Below are 15,087 nucleotides of genomic sequence, written 5' to 3'. Positions count from 1 at the left end.
TTTCCTATCTGCAAAATGGGACTAATGATACCCACCTCAAGGGGTTACCATGAGACTTATGGGAAATAACATATCAAAAGCGCCTGCTATATTATCTGATCACAGAGTAGGGATTCAATATTTGCTGGTTTCCTTCCTTCTATCCTTAGACATCAGCCAAAATTTGTCTTTTCCAGGAAGCCCTCCCAGATTCACCAATTTAGAAGTTATCTAAGGTTAGGGACATACCCTATGTTGAAATTTTCCCAAAAAAACTTTGAATACAGAAATATTGGAGAAATACCAGCTGAAATGAATTATCCTGGCTTTGCCCCATGCACAGCAAGGAGCTTCCCCTATGTACCTTCAGGCCCTTTTCCTCCAACAGCTGCACACCTGGGCTCTGGGATCTCTTTTCCTTTGCTTTCTCTTAGAAGGCTGTGGGAAGAAACAAGCAGGAACAACAATACTTGACCTCTTTGGAAACATTTGCTCAGGATGTGGTATATAGGAAGAAGCAAGAATTTGACCAGGTTTGACCCATTCTGGAAGTTCTCTAGCCTAATGACTCACAGTAAAATCTGTGCCTGATGTTCCAGCCACAGTTACTTTCTGGCTGTTCCCTGAAGACACCGTCTCTTTTCAATCTTACGTAACTTGGCATTTGCCATGCCATATTCCAGGAATGGTCCTGCCTTTGTCTACCGCAGTAAAACTCCTCATCCCTTAAGACCCAAAATCTTCTTTTGTAATTCTTCCAAGGAGGATTACTCACCCTACCAGATATCCCTCAGACCAGCATTCATACTTTTATGTTATTTCTAACACATTGAAATAATGGATTCATGTATCCATTTCCCTTAGTATATTATGATGGGTTGCAGGACAGCAGTCCTGCTTTTTCCTCTTTTTATTATCAGTATTTAGAATAAAGTATGATGTATAGTAAACCTATATGCATGAATGAATATGAATCTTATCCAGAGGAATTCCTTTAAGAGACTCAGACATATTGAGAACAGCAAGGCATTTGGCAGGGGCTGCAGTGTGAATGGCAGCTGCCTCAAGAAGAAGTCATTACAGAATTTTCTAACCCCTTCCTTTCTGAAGGTTGGGTCCAGAGAAGCAGGAAGAGGTCTGCCAGAGTGATTCACAATGGGTTTTCCCTCTCAGTTCTGCCCACCATAACACTTATCCAATATTCCCATATGAGCTGGTTATTTTCTCTCTGGTCCCTTCTCTGCCCTGCTCTAAGTTCTACGGACAGCTTCATGGGGCTCCACTGCATTCTTGTTCCTGGCTGGGTTCTGTCAAAGGGAAGCTCAGAGAGGTCAAGGGACAGGAAGAGAGAGATACTGGGGCCCTTCTTTTCTCCCTTCCTGACTTAGTGCCCCTTCTTCATAGCTATATACATCCAGGAATGTAGGTCCCTATGAAGGCCCTTCCTTCATAGCTCTGACTCCCACCTGCCCAGATAACAGTTACCCATCCACTCCGCCCCCACCAGCTCCTTCAGCCTTGGAAATGGCCATAGCTTCCCACTATTGACAGCCTTAGGTGCTTTACCACCCCTTACTTGATGCTTCAACCCTGTTTAGAGTTAGGGGTACCTTCATTAAAGTAACTTCCCAGAACCATCTGAGATTAATTCTGCTTCCTGACAGGGCCCTGGTTGGTACATCCTCCCATAGATAGCATCAGGCAAGAGCTACTCTTCTCTTTCCAGTCTCATTCATGATATGGCCCTTAGAAAACCTCTAAGTTAAATCTGAATGAGGAATCCACTTACATGTGAGGCTGTGCGAGGGAGGAAGTGTCCCTGTGATGAGCAATGCTTTGGAGAAGTGGCCTGACAACATTCACAATCTGATGATTAAACTGTGAAGTGTTTAATTTTGTACTGCATGTTGGGGCTGGTTTGGGGGTTGGCAGGGATAGGATAGAGAGACAGGAGGGAGGTAAAGGAGAAACAATTATGGGGAAAAAGTGAATTGATGGATTTTTCAGTCTTGTATCCAATTTCTGGTAGTCTTGCAGATATGATCCTCTATCTGTTGTGGGAGACAGCACAGTCAAGTGGAAAGAGAATGAATTCTCCATAAAATAGCGATTTGAGTTTAAGCCAGACTCAGTCACATCCTAGCTATTGTTCAGCTTGGGCAAGCGACAACCTTTTGGAAACTCAGTTTTTGATATCTGTATAATGGGGGATAATAAGCTTCCTTATACATTAAAGAAAAGTACATGACATTAAAGTATGTGACAGACCCTGCCACAGTGTCCCAGACAGAGGAAGAGCCCTATAAAAGGTCATTCTCTCTTCTCTGATTCTGATTGATGAATACATGTCAAATGATTAAATGAATAAATCCTCTTTCAAAAAACCTTTTGATATATCTTAAGTTGAGCTAAAATCTGCCTTCCTATAACTTTTACCCATTGGACTTAGCCCTGCTATCTAAAGCCAAACAGAGTAAATCAACTCACTCTTCTAAATGAAAACCCTTCGAATATTCCTGTTTAATAAATTGAATAAATAGACTCCACTTTAATAAATTTGCCCTAGGCCCGTGGGCCTTTGCAAGGAAGGCCAATATAAATGAAGATGCTGTCTGCACACGAAATGCTTTGTGGATCACATGACTGCCACTCTGCCCCAGAGACAGAGGGAAGAGTGTGGGGGAGGGTTATTGAAAATGAGCTGTTAGTAGTGGTCAGAAATATAAGCTTTAGTCTTCCTAAAGCAAATCATTTCAGAACTTGTTTTTTTTAATTAAAAAATCAATGCGGCCAGGCACGGTGGCTCAAGCCTGTAATCTCAGCACTTTGGGAGGCCAAGGCGGGCAGATCATGAGGTCAGGAGATCGAGACCATCCTGGCTAACACAGTGAAACCCAGTCTCTACTAAAAATACAAAAAATTAGCTGGGCGTGGTGGCGGGCACCTGTAGTCCCAGGTACTCAGGAGGCTGAGGCAGGAGAATGGCGTGAACCCAGGAGGCAGAGCTTGTAATAAGCCGAGATCGCGCCACTGCACTCCAGCCTGGGTGACAGAGCAAGACTCCATCAAAAAAAAAAAAAAAAAAAAAATCAATGCTTCCTCTCCTCCCTCCTGTATTTCTTCCCTCCTTTGTTCACTTATTAAAAATACATTGAAAGCCTACTCTGTGCTGTTTACTCTGCTAAGGTCTTTCCATGTTGATTTCATTATTTTATTCAGTCCTTACTCTGAGGGAGACATATTACTATTCCCATTGTACCAATGAGAAAACTTTGATTCCATGTCAATTTTTTTTTCTCCAGGGCATCTAGAACTACAAGTAACAAAGCTGGAACTCCAAGCCAGTCAGGTTTGTCCAGTGAGTTCTACTGCATAATTCTATCTATGGAAGAATGGCACAGTAAGAGAACGAAACACATACACGTGCACGCACACACACACCCACACACAATCTGCATTAGGTCCTGAAGAGTTTTTCCAGGCAAAAAGGAAACAATCTAAACCACAATGTGGAGATGCCTACTTAAGAATCTGTCTGGTTTGGGAAATGGTTGGTAGTGTGACATGCCTGAAGCACATGGTACTTAACTAAGTCTTGTAGAAGATGGGGCTAGATAAGCAGGCTGGGACCCACATGTGAAGCACAGAAATATGATGCAGAGCTGCAGTGCTTGGGCTTTATACAGCTGCGATAAGGTGGCTCAGGGAACAGCCATCACTATTCCTCTGAGGTTTAAGACCGATTTTACTGACTTCCATGCTGAGTGGCCTGGCTGCCTACCTACCATTTCACTTCTGTCACTATATAAGCTCAGGGATGATTTCTTTTAGTTCTACCCAGGACTGGCTAAAAACAGACATTCAGCTTTTAAATCATAGAAGCAAAAAAAAAAAAAAAAAAATTACAAAGATACGATAGCCTAGATAGAAAAAAAAAAGAAAACAAAGGAAGTCCCAAGAAAGCATAAAGAAGAGAAAGCATAAAACAAAAAGACAGGAATAAGACCAAACATATCAGTTATGACAGTAAATATAAATGGTTTAAGTTCTTCTAATAAAAAATAAAGTCTTTCAGATTGGGTTAAAAGCAAAACTCAACCATATGCTGCTTACAAAAGACAAATGGTAAAAGAAAAATGAGAGAGAAAAGGGGAATTGGTGAAAGCTAGGCAAATATTTATCAAGTATACAAAACAAACAAAAAGAAAGCAGTGATTGGGAACATTTCAAAGTAGAATTCAGGGTAAAAGCATTATATGAGACCAAGAAAGTTATTTTTATATTGATAGAAACAATAAGAAATGAGCTGTTACATAATGTCAAAATATATAAAGAAAAACTCTTAGAAATATAAAGAGATCATGACAGAAATAACCTTCTTGATATTGAATGAACAATAAAAAGACAAAAATAGAATATTATTAGTAAGTTATGTATATATCTTTTAAAAATTACTAAAAGCTATATTAATTGAGTGCTTACAATGCTCCAGGCATTGTTCTAAATATTTACTATTGCCTCATTTAATGTTGGAGAAAGGCTATCGTGAAGTAGGAGATTATTATCCCTGTATTAACGATAAGAAAACTGAAGAACAAGGAGGCTAACTGATTTTCCTGAGATTTTAAAACAGTTGCACTGTCACTCTAAGAGTAAACCTGATTTGAAACTAAGGCAGGGATCCCCAGAGCCTGCCCCTTTCAAGTATTATGTTAAACAGCCTTAAAGAAAGAATGCATATCCTTTCAAGACATGCATTCTAAAACATTGACCATCCAAAGTGATCATATAGGATACAAAGAAAACTTCAGAAGAACCAGAATAGACAAAAGGTATAGTCTATAAGTTCTGAACACAATGTAGTGAATCTAGACACTAATGATACCTAAACCTAACCAAGATAGCACACGTGCACATGCACACTCATGAACACATACCATGTAAACCAATCATAAAAATGTGATACTACAATTCTAAATCAAATCTATGAAAACCTATTTTATCCTTTATTTAAAGAATTATCATGATCAACTTGGACTTATCCTGGACTACACAGGTAAATATAGTAATGTAATATAATACTTATCAGTAACTCAAAGGAGAAAACCACTTGGACATCTTGATGGATCACTTCTACTGAGTCACAGCCTTGTGAAGCTGGGGACAGGGATGGTTGTGTTAAGAAGAGGTCTAGGCCAGAGAGAAGTAGCTGTTATATCACATGAGTTACCAAGAGCAATGACTCAAACACAAGCAATGATGCAGAAGTGATCAGGAGTGTCCAAGCCAAACCAGGAGCAAAATAACCTAAGGTTGAAGAAACCTAAGTTGATTCTGAACTGCCCCAAATCCAGGTTAGTCTAGAGCTGGAGCTGAAGCTGCATGTGGTGGCCATGGGCAGGACGGTGGTAGGTGAGTATTTAGTAATGGGGAGCAGCTACATGATTCCTATTTTTCAAAGGGGGTGCTGATGAGATTAGACACTTAACAGGGCCTGGAATTCCCATCACTGCAGCATGTAATCCTCACATCTGAAAGAAGAAAATGCTACATCAAGATTGAAGGTCATGTCTTAAGATATTTGTGGAAAGGTAAATATTATTTCAAGGGAATTTTTAAAACAGGGCTTCTGTTTCTGTAATATTCCAAGTTTGGGCTGCTGTTCTCTTGAAAATATGCCTCTCTTGCAGCTAAAACTTGGGACAGGATGCTTGAGACAGGGGAATTTACATTTCTCCAAGGTGTTCATTCTCTGAAATACCAGCCCTGGAGCACTATGTCCCCAGGAATGTTCACAAAAGGTCAGCAGAAGCACCAGAAGGGCCAGAGTAGCACTAAGTCAGGTATGAGGTCCTCACAGCTGCACCAAATGCATGAAGAAGGCGCTGCCCCGTCTGCTCCTTGGCCTCTATCTCTGCCTGCCTTTCTGATTCTCCATCTGGATCTTTCAGCCTCTCCTTATTGCTCACAGCAATATGGAGACTCCATATGGTAATATGGTAACTCCATACCAAGACCCTGGTAAATGAAAACACAAACCAGGAAGTGAGAAATCTAACAAAATAAAGCAAAGAGAGAGGCCACTGTCTAATGAAGGCTCTCCAGTCCTTGAGAATTTTAGAATTTCAGATCCAAAAGGATCTGGCAGTTGAAGGCATGATTCACAGAGTCTCAGGATGCAGGAGGCAAGGAGAACTTGAGAAACTTTCCCACTTTTAGAAAAGAAATGATCCTCTCTAGGGACAGGGCTTGAGGCATTAAGGAGCAGGTTGAGACCCAGGTTAATGGACTTCCTAGCCTAGCATGTGCAGCATTTTTAAAACCATGTTTATCTTTCCCAGTTAAAAATAATGTATCCTTTGTGGACAGTTTGAAAAATCCCAGCAATGCCCAGAATTAACATCTGAACGCATTTTGGCTTTTTTCCTGACAGTAATTTCTTTTCCCTTTGTATGGGGATGTGTATGTATGTGTATGCACATAATTATAAAAATAAAATGGGAAGCATAATTCAAGTTTTGTATCCTGGTTTATTCTTATCATTAGTCCATTGTCACAGATGTGTAAGGGAGAGATTTTATGTGGGAAGTGAGCCTCGATAGTCCTGAGAAAGTGAGATACAGACAGCAAGGTTGACGTTGGACTCAACAGCTAGGTCTCTGTTGACATAGGTGGGGACACCTGGCTTGGACAGGAGAAAATGGGAGGGGAGGAAGTGGAGACAGTGCCTCTGGACAGTAACTCAAGAAGCTGCTCTGAAGAGAAGGAGAGAACCAGGACAGAGGGGCTGAGGGTCTTACAGCAGAAACCTTTAATGGAAAGAATGTAGGCTTGGAACAAAGCCTTGTGATTTGTACCTCAGACAACAATTTACAAATCATAGGACCGCACACAAACATAAGGTAAGGATTAATCAGTACCAAAGTGGCTTAGTGCCTTTCTACCTTTGCATTAGATTTGATCTGTACTCTGACCAGTAAAGAAAGCGAGGCTCAGAGATGCAAAGCAATTTGCCCAAGGACACGCTGTAAAAAGGAGCAGAGGTGAGATTTAATTTTAGGATTGTGTAACTTCAGATAATGTAGTTTTTTTTTTTTTTTTTAACTGAGAAAATGAAACCATTTATTATATAACTTGATAGCTTACATAATTAATGCCTAAGAAATAAAAGACAGGACACACCTCATAGGGGAAATCCTTTACTCCTGATCATTAGTCTCAGTGGCTCCTCCCCATGTCCTTTGGAGTGGCCTGTGGGCTCTGGCTGGAGGGAGCCCCATGGCCTGGCCTGCAAGTGCTGGGCTGGACCCCGTCCATCTTATGTGATGGCACATTCAATGTGATACACTCTGACACTCAAATGCCTGCTTCCCCCTCTGTATCTCACATAATCTTGCCTTCCAACATCATTTTTTTCACATTTGACTGAGAGGTCTGACCTAGAACAGCTGTGCGTGACTGGAAATTTAAGCATTCCTCTTTCAACTCTCTGATAAGAATCTTTCCCCTTTAATAATGCTCTCAGCGGCTCCTCGCCCATTCCTTTTCATTTCTGCTAGGTGCTTTTAAGTTCAGTTTTCCTTCCAACCCCTGCAAGCCCCCCAAGGCTTAGCTTCAGAGACAAGGCTCTCTCAAGACCCAATCAATTCCAACATTCGGTTAAGCTAATTAATTTCAGGTTGCCATCAATATATTTCTTAATTGTGGTTTAAACATAGGTAAAACCTAGAATTGTTCGTCAACAGCCCTTAGCCTCAGCTGAATGCTAGCATCTACCATTAAGAATTCCCATGGGTCAAATCCAGGTTCTGACAATAGTTAGAAAGACCACATGTGTATTTGCATAGGATTTGCATATATCTACATAGGTTAGTCTCTTTGCAGTAGGTTTCCAATTAAAATGTTATTATTTTGGCCTTGAAGTTGTTGTTTCCTGATTCTTAGTCTCTAGTACCATTAGCAACACCTGTTCACTTTGACGTTGATTTCTGCCTAGAGGACAATAGGACAATGAAGACAAAGGACACAAACCAGCAGTGAAAGCCCCAAATACTAGAGCACACCTCTGAGGTGGGCTGATGCTAGCAGTTGAGAGGTTTTCTCTGGTGGAGAGAAGACCTCAGGCTATCTGAGGAGTCTTGGCATAGCTGCAGGGCTGCTGAGCAGAAGAGTACTGGGATTGTACTGGATGGCTGGGCGGGTCTCCACATCTCCTTCCCTACTCCCCTCTGCCCTTCCTCCTGGAAGAAGCATTTCTATTCTTCCTATGTGACATTTTGCCTGCAAAACATAGATATTAGAAGAGTCTTTCTGAAGATCTGGGCATTTCATTCTCTGGCTTCTGATGTTCTCCCAGTGCTGGTGGTGTGAAAGCTCCAATCCCTCATGACATGCAAGTTCCTTCATGACAGTAGCTTATGTTTCTCTGGTTGTATCTCTTGATTTCACTTTGCATCCTAGGTTCCTGCTCCCTTTGGCCATCAGAATGCATTTTGCCCTGTCATTCACGAATGGCTAACTCCTATGCTGTCTCCTACTCTGAGGCATCTTTCCTAATTGCCTCTCCCCACCTCTTTGCTCCCTTGGGGCTTAGAACAAACTACTCCAAAGCATAGTGCCTTGGCGTGCTGAGCACTTCAAACTGAAGGAGACTGAGGGGGTCTCAGGCACAAAGTCCTTCTGACCTTCCCCGGCCCTCCTGTCTCTTCCTCTTCTTTCTCCCCTGAGATGGGTCATATAAATTAGAATTTCTCTCCCAAAGCATAAAACCTAGAAGGGTCATTCCCTGACCTTTTCCCTTTTCCCCTGAAGACCCTCATGTGATAGGTGTCCTGCCCTGTTCCCTGGGGGAAAGGAATGCCACACAGAGAGGCCAAGAAGAACCTGGACAAACAGGCCTTGCTTGGTCCTCCCTCAGTTTATTAACATTTTTCATACCCTTTTTTGTCCAGGCACATTTTTACATGACTGTCTATTCTTCATAGCACCTAAGTATAAAAGTACAAAAGCTTTCCTACATTCCAAACACTCTTCTGTATTTCCACAACTCCACATATTTCTCACCTTCTTCTGCTGGGAAAATTCAGGAGGAATCGCAGGAGCTCTAGGATGCAGAGAGAACCATCCGTGCTGAATGCCCACATCACCACTGGCAGAAGAACAGAGATGGCCAACCATGCACCTCACTTCTACCCTCCTCATCAACCCACATCTCACCACTGCCATCTTGCTTGACGCCCTCAGGAATAATGTCACACACACTGATAAGCCCAGGAATCCAGGCCAACCCTCAGTCCCAGATTTTAATCACTATGTGGCTCCATGGGCAATGAGGTAACCCGATCTCTCCTCCTGCCCCAGCATCCATCCGTGCTTTATGTTTCTCATTTACATTTATTATTATCTGTCACACTTACACTTATTATTTATTTTTCTATCATTCTATCTCCCTCCTGCAGAATGGAAACTCTATGAGGGTAGAGAATACTGACTGTTTTGTTTGTGACAGCAGTATCCTCAGGACCTAGAAAGGTGATTGACACAAAATTTGTGCTCAATAGATATCTGTTGAATGAGTGAATTCTAATATTTTTTACACTATACGAAGTGTGATAATTAACTGTTGGAGGGCTGGGACCACAGTTTATTCTTTTTTTGTCAAATATAATTAAAAATGTAAAATTAATTATAATGTTTTTGTCACATAGGGTTAAAAATAACATATAATTAATTACAATCTCTTTCTTCCTACCCATTCTAAGAAGGGCAGGCCATGAGGAAGAACTTCTGTGTGGTTAGGATGATGTACTAAGTAGAAGCTTAGAAAAGAGTTATTAGATCAAAATACACAAGAAAGGGTTGGGGCTATCTTTAAAAAAAAAAGCCATTTGGGAGAAGAATGAACAGGGAAAGAAAGGTAGAGAACCAGGTGGCTAACAAGAGAAGGTAGTTAGCTAAGTTGGTGATGTACTGAAGAGGTCCAAGAGGCTCAATATTTGGAAAGCACATTTTAAGAAATTTTTGCTGTATATTTTGTGATGTGATTCTCCCTTTCCTCAAGAAAACCTTCAGTATAAATCTACACTGATCTTCAGTGAGTGACACCATAAGAAGAAATGCATTTAAAACGAAAAAGAAAGGTATATGGTAAGAGTGAAGCTTTAGGCAGGACCCAGAATCGATGCTCAACATGTGTTTTTTTTTGTTGTTGTTGTTGTTGTTGTTGTTGTTTGAGACGGAGTCTCGCTCTGTCGCCCAGGCTGGAGTGCAGTGGCGCAATCTCGGCTCACTGCAAGCTCCGCCTCCCGGGTTCACGCCATTCTCCTGCCTCAGCCTCTCCGAGTAGCTGGGACTACAGGCGCCCACCACCACGCCCGGCTAATTTTTTTGTATTTTTTTTTTTTAGTAGAGATGGAGTTTCACCGTGGTCTCGATCTCCTGACTTCGTGATCCGCCCACCTCGGCCTCCCAAAGTGCTGGGATTACAAGCGTGAGCCACCGCGCCCGGCCTCAACATGTGTTTAAAATGAATAAAATGAATGAATGAATGAATCAACGAATTAATGAATAAGTGAACTAAAATCAATGGATCAATTTTGTCTCAATATGAAACATTTCTTAAAGTTCCAAATTGTCCAGAACTAGAATGAGTTGTTCCCTTTACTGATTTTTTTCCCCAAGAAGCAACAAGATAATAACCTCATCAAAAATCCTGTAGAAAAAAAAAAAATGTCTGCAACAGGAATGGTGTTGGGCCAGATGAATGGTACCCAGACTGTGTTACAAGAGGTGAGAAGGTTCTGGTTGTCACATTTCAAAGGTTATTTTCTGAGTTGAGGGAGGGCCCAGCATACAGGCTTCTGAGACCTCCGCATCTGTTTTTACCAGAGCAGCTCTGTTTTTGCTTGTATTACACATCTATTCATTCATTATTTCATTTATGTATTCACTCAACATTCAACACATATATAGAGTAAATATTAAATGCCTCTATGCTGCAAATACTGCACTGTTTCTACAAAAATAGACTGTTCTTTTGAAATAGTTTTTAAGTTAAAAAAATTTGAATGATACTGGAACTCTTAAGACTTTTAGACTGTGACACTTCCACGAATTGAGTAAATAATTATTACTCAGTGTACTACTGTGTCTAAAAATTAAGGGTAATTACACTTTCTTCTTTTCATTTTAGCTCAGATGAATAAATACTACAGCCTTGCTAAAACAGAAAAACGGTATATTTTAGAATGAATGAGCATGAGAAGAGGAATGGGATGTCTTCAAGGTCTCATTACTGGGCCTATGGGTCTGTTTCTGCAGAAAGCGGGAGTATGAATGTCACCACTGCAAGAGGAAGAGCCCAACATGGGAAGGGGGTGAGACTTGCATTCATCAAATGTCTAAGTAACACACTTTTTGAATGATCCTCCATTCTAATCTTCATAACAACCCTGAGGAAGATCGTTTACAGATGATAAAACAGAGGGTCCCAGACAGTAAGCAATTTGTCCAGGTTTATGAACATGATAATCTTGGATTTGAACCCAAGGCTCTGCTGCCAATGCCCTTCTCTTTCCACCACACTTGGGAACAGTCAGATGTTTGCAAGCTGGTGGTCTGGTTGCTTCTTAATCTCTAATACGCAGACTAAACTTGGCACAGGAATGAATGTGCTGAGCTCCATTAAGGGGTGAGAGCAGATTTATGTGTTGGGAGATGCCAGGAAGATTTGGCTAAGGCGGTTATGATGCCAGAGACAGGGAATTTAAAACAAGGACACCCTGAAAAGGGCCTTTTATGTGACTTCTTCATGTGGGTTAATTCTGCCTGAACCTTAGATACAAGTCTCCAAAGACAAGAGTAAATGAAAGAAAAACTAATAACTTATCAACTCATTGTAAAATGAAATGGTCACTACATTTTCTGTAGTTTTTCTTCTCTTTTCTTTTTAACTCACAGGAATAAATATCCTGGCCTTGCTAACACAGAAGGACAGTGTATTTCAGAATGAATGAGCTTGAGAAAAGGAACAGCAGGAGACCGGATTTTGATTAATTTCTCATCTGAAAGAAAGAAGGCTGTGAGGACATCTATGAGTGCACAGCAACTTCTGCAGGGCGGGGGGAGGCTGAGGGGTATGGGGAAGGGTGCAGTGAGGTAGTGGTAGCAAGAAGTGACCAATTCTCAAACTCAATACTTGAAGCTTGGTGTTTTCCAAATATGATCTTATTTAATCCTCATTCATTCATTTACTCATTCAAAAAATACTTGTTGAGTGCCCACCCTAGGCCATATCCCCCTGAGGACATAGAAGTGAACAAAGCTGACAACATCCCTGCCCCCATGAAGCTGGCATTATAGGTGAGGATCATTTCATAAACAAATTAATAAACAACTCTAATAACGGACGGCAAAGATTGATGTGATGAAGAGTACTAAAGAAGGTGAGTTTGTAGAACACGGTGATGGTGCTACTTCAGGTTGGGGTATTAGAAAAAGGGTCTTTGATATAGGGACATAGGGACAGAGACTGAAATGAAATGAAGGGTGGGCCATACCAATACCTGGGGGCAAAGAAACGGAAGAAGAGGGAAAAGGTCTTCACATCTGAGGTGGCACATTTGAAGATGAATAAGGAAATCAGTAGCTCAGAGTGAACAAGAAGAAAAGTGGTAGGTGGAAGCCAGACCATAATGGTCTTGTAGGGCCAGCACAGCACTTTGGATTCTAAGCACAATATGGAGACCACAGGAGGTTGAGAAGGGGAGTGACATGATCTGAGTTAATTTGAAATTATTACTTTGACTGCTCTGGAGAGGGCCAACTGCAGGTTGACAAGGGTGGATGAATAGAGGCCTAGGAGGCTGCTGAAAAGGTCCCAGGAGGCAAGACACTAGCTTGAATGAGAGTAGATGGGATGTGAAGAGGGGAGAATCAGAATGTATTCTAATGATAGAGTTGGCAGGATTTACTGTCAGATAAATATACAATGTGAAAGAAAGATAGGAGTAGAGAATAATTACCAAGACTTGGGTCTGAGCTGCTACTGCCTGGGACTCATCAGCAGAGAGTTGGTATCCACAGCCCTGGGACTGGCTGAGGCCCCTGGAGAGCAACTGTAGATAGAAAAGAGAAGAAGCTGGAGGGTTGCTTCACAAGAGTCTAAGGAGGTGAGTAAGATCATGCCCGCCTTATAGATTAAGAAAAGTAGTCTCAGAGAAGCAGGATGCTTCTTTTCAGCCACTGTGCCTCTATTAGAGCCCTTACCATGATGGGCTGCAATCCTTGTATAGATCTGCTCCCTAAGAGGGGAAGAGCTATTCAAGGACAACAAGTATGCTGCACACAGCTTTTTATTTCTAGCATCTAGCACTTGACAATAAAAGTAGTTACTGTACATATGAAAAGTTCACATATAAAAAGTGATGATTGGGCCGGGCGCAGTGGCTCACACCTGTAATCCCAGCACTTTGGGGGGCCAAGGCGAGCAGGTCACCTTAGGTCAGGAGTTTGAGACCAGCTTGGCCAACATGATGAAACCACATCTCTACTAAAAATACAAAAATCAGCTGGGGATGGTGGTGTGCACCTGTAATCCCAGCTACACGGGAGGCTGAGACATGAGAATCACTTGAACCTGGGAGGTAGAGGCTGCCATGAGCCAAGATCGTGTCACTGCACTCCAGCCTGGGCAGCAGAGTGAGCATCCATCTCAAAATAAATAAATAAATTAATTAATTAATTAATTAAATTAAATTAAATTAAAAGTAATGATTATATCTCTAACAGAAGGGTCTCAATGGGGATGTGTTCAACAGATGGCTGGACCTATGGGGATGTGAATGATACACTCAGGGTCTGAAATTATTAGCACCTAGAACAGAGCCTGGCACATATAAGATGCTCAATAAGTACACTTTCACTGATCAAAAGGATGCTGCCATGATGATCATGACCTGTGCAGATATCTGATGAGACCCCCACTCAGCTGAAACCCAAGCATCTTTGGAAAGTGTTCATTGTACCACTAGTGGTGTCTCTCAGAAATGAGAAGATGCAATGAAGGGCTTTGTTCAAGCCAAAGAAGTTGGTAAGAGTATAGAAGAAGTGAGACACTTGGAAGTAAAGTAACTATGTGATACAGCAGTTTGAAATAATTTGAGAGAAACAAAAAAGGCAAGTGGGCATTGTTAGACAAGGAAAAACTCACTTCTCAAAGTGCTGAGAAAAAAGTGCTAGATTGATTTTTAATATGGCAAAAGAGGATTAACCATCAAAAGTGAAAGGAAATAATCTCTGAATGACTAAATGACACTGGCATCTGGAGAAGATTCTGAAAACAATGTACATGTATGAAGAGTAATAGAGTAAGTAGAGATGATGGTAATGATGATGATGATGATGATGGGGATGGGGATGATAGCTAAGACTTACAAAGAGCTTTCTGTGTGCCAGACCCTGTTGCAGATACTTTACATGTAATAACTCATTTTATCCTTGTAACAACTCTGTGAGACAGGTACTATTATTACCTGTATTTTATAGATGATGAATCTGAGCTATAGACATTAAGCAATTTGTCAATGGTCACACAGTTAGAAAGTTGCCACGAGTGGAAAATACAAGATGGATGTAGGCAAGAGTTATCCATTCAACCATCTACCATTTACTAAGTACTAGCTGTGCATCAGGTACTATGTTAGAGGTTAGGCTTAGGTTTTACAGAGAAATGTTTAAGATGTGACAAAGTTAAGATTGTAGTCAAAATATAAGTATTTTTAAAGTATTGCAGTTTTATCAGTATGGAATTATAGAATGTTCATGCAAAAAAAAAAAAAAAAAAAAGACCTCAGAAGTAATCGGGTCCAAGATTCTTATTTTTAAAATTTAAAAAGAAAGGAAAAAAAAACCCCTGAAGCCTACAGAGAGGAAGTGACTCATCCACTGACATACAGCTTATAGTGACAGAACAAGATCAAGATCCTAAGTCTATTAACTCTTAATTATGTCACCTTTCAAAAACCAGGCAGGCCACACAAAATATACTGTGTTACTCAGGGGTTGAATGGGTTCCTTCTGTGGAAGTGTCAAGATCTACCACTGTCTCAC

General features: G+C 41.1%; 1 protein-coding gene across 15 annotated transcripts in view; it reads right to left on the bottom strand.

Annotated features, from left to right (window-relative positions):
* The window catches only part of DAB1 (DAB adaptor protein 1), an 863,435-nt gene extending 856,432 nt beyond the window's left edge, over window positions 1-7,003 (bottom strand). For 6 of the 15 annotated variants that reach the window (XR_009210852.1, XM_058430805.1, XM_058430792.1 and 3 more), the window contains exons 1-2: window positions 6,924-6,981; window positions 344-417 (exon numbers count right to left, since the gene is read on the bottom strand). The gene's annotated coding sequence lies outside the window, so the exon portion shown is untranslated. Of the gene's footprint in view, window positions 1-343; window positions 418-6,923 lie in introns of all 15 variants that reach the window. The other 9 variants (XM_058430797.1, XM_058430802.1, XM_058430803.1 and 6 more) reach the window with 5 other exon arrangements.
* Window positions 7,004-15,087: the final 8,084 nt, after the last annotated feature.

The sequence above is a fragment of the Hylobates moloch genome, unplaced genomic scaffold (assembly GCF_009828535.3).
Source record: "Hylobates moloch isolate HMO894 unplaced genomic scaffold, HMol_V3 SCAFFOLD_18, whole genome shotgun sequence".
In the NCBI taxonomy this organism is placed as follows: Eukaryota; Metazoa; Chordata; class Mammalia; order Primates; family Hylobatidae; genus Hylobates; species Hylobates moloch.
Note: the sequence above shows the minus strand (reverse complement) of the source record. Positions and strands in the feature narration are given on the sequence as shown.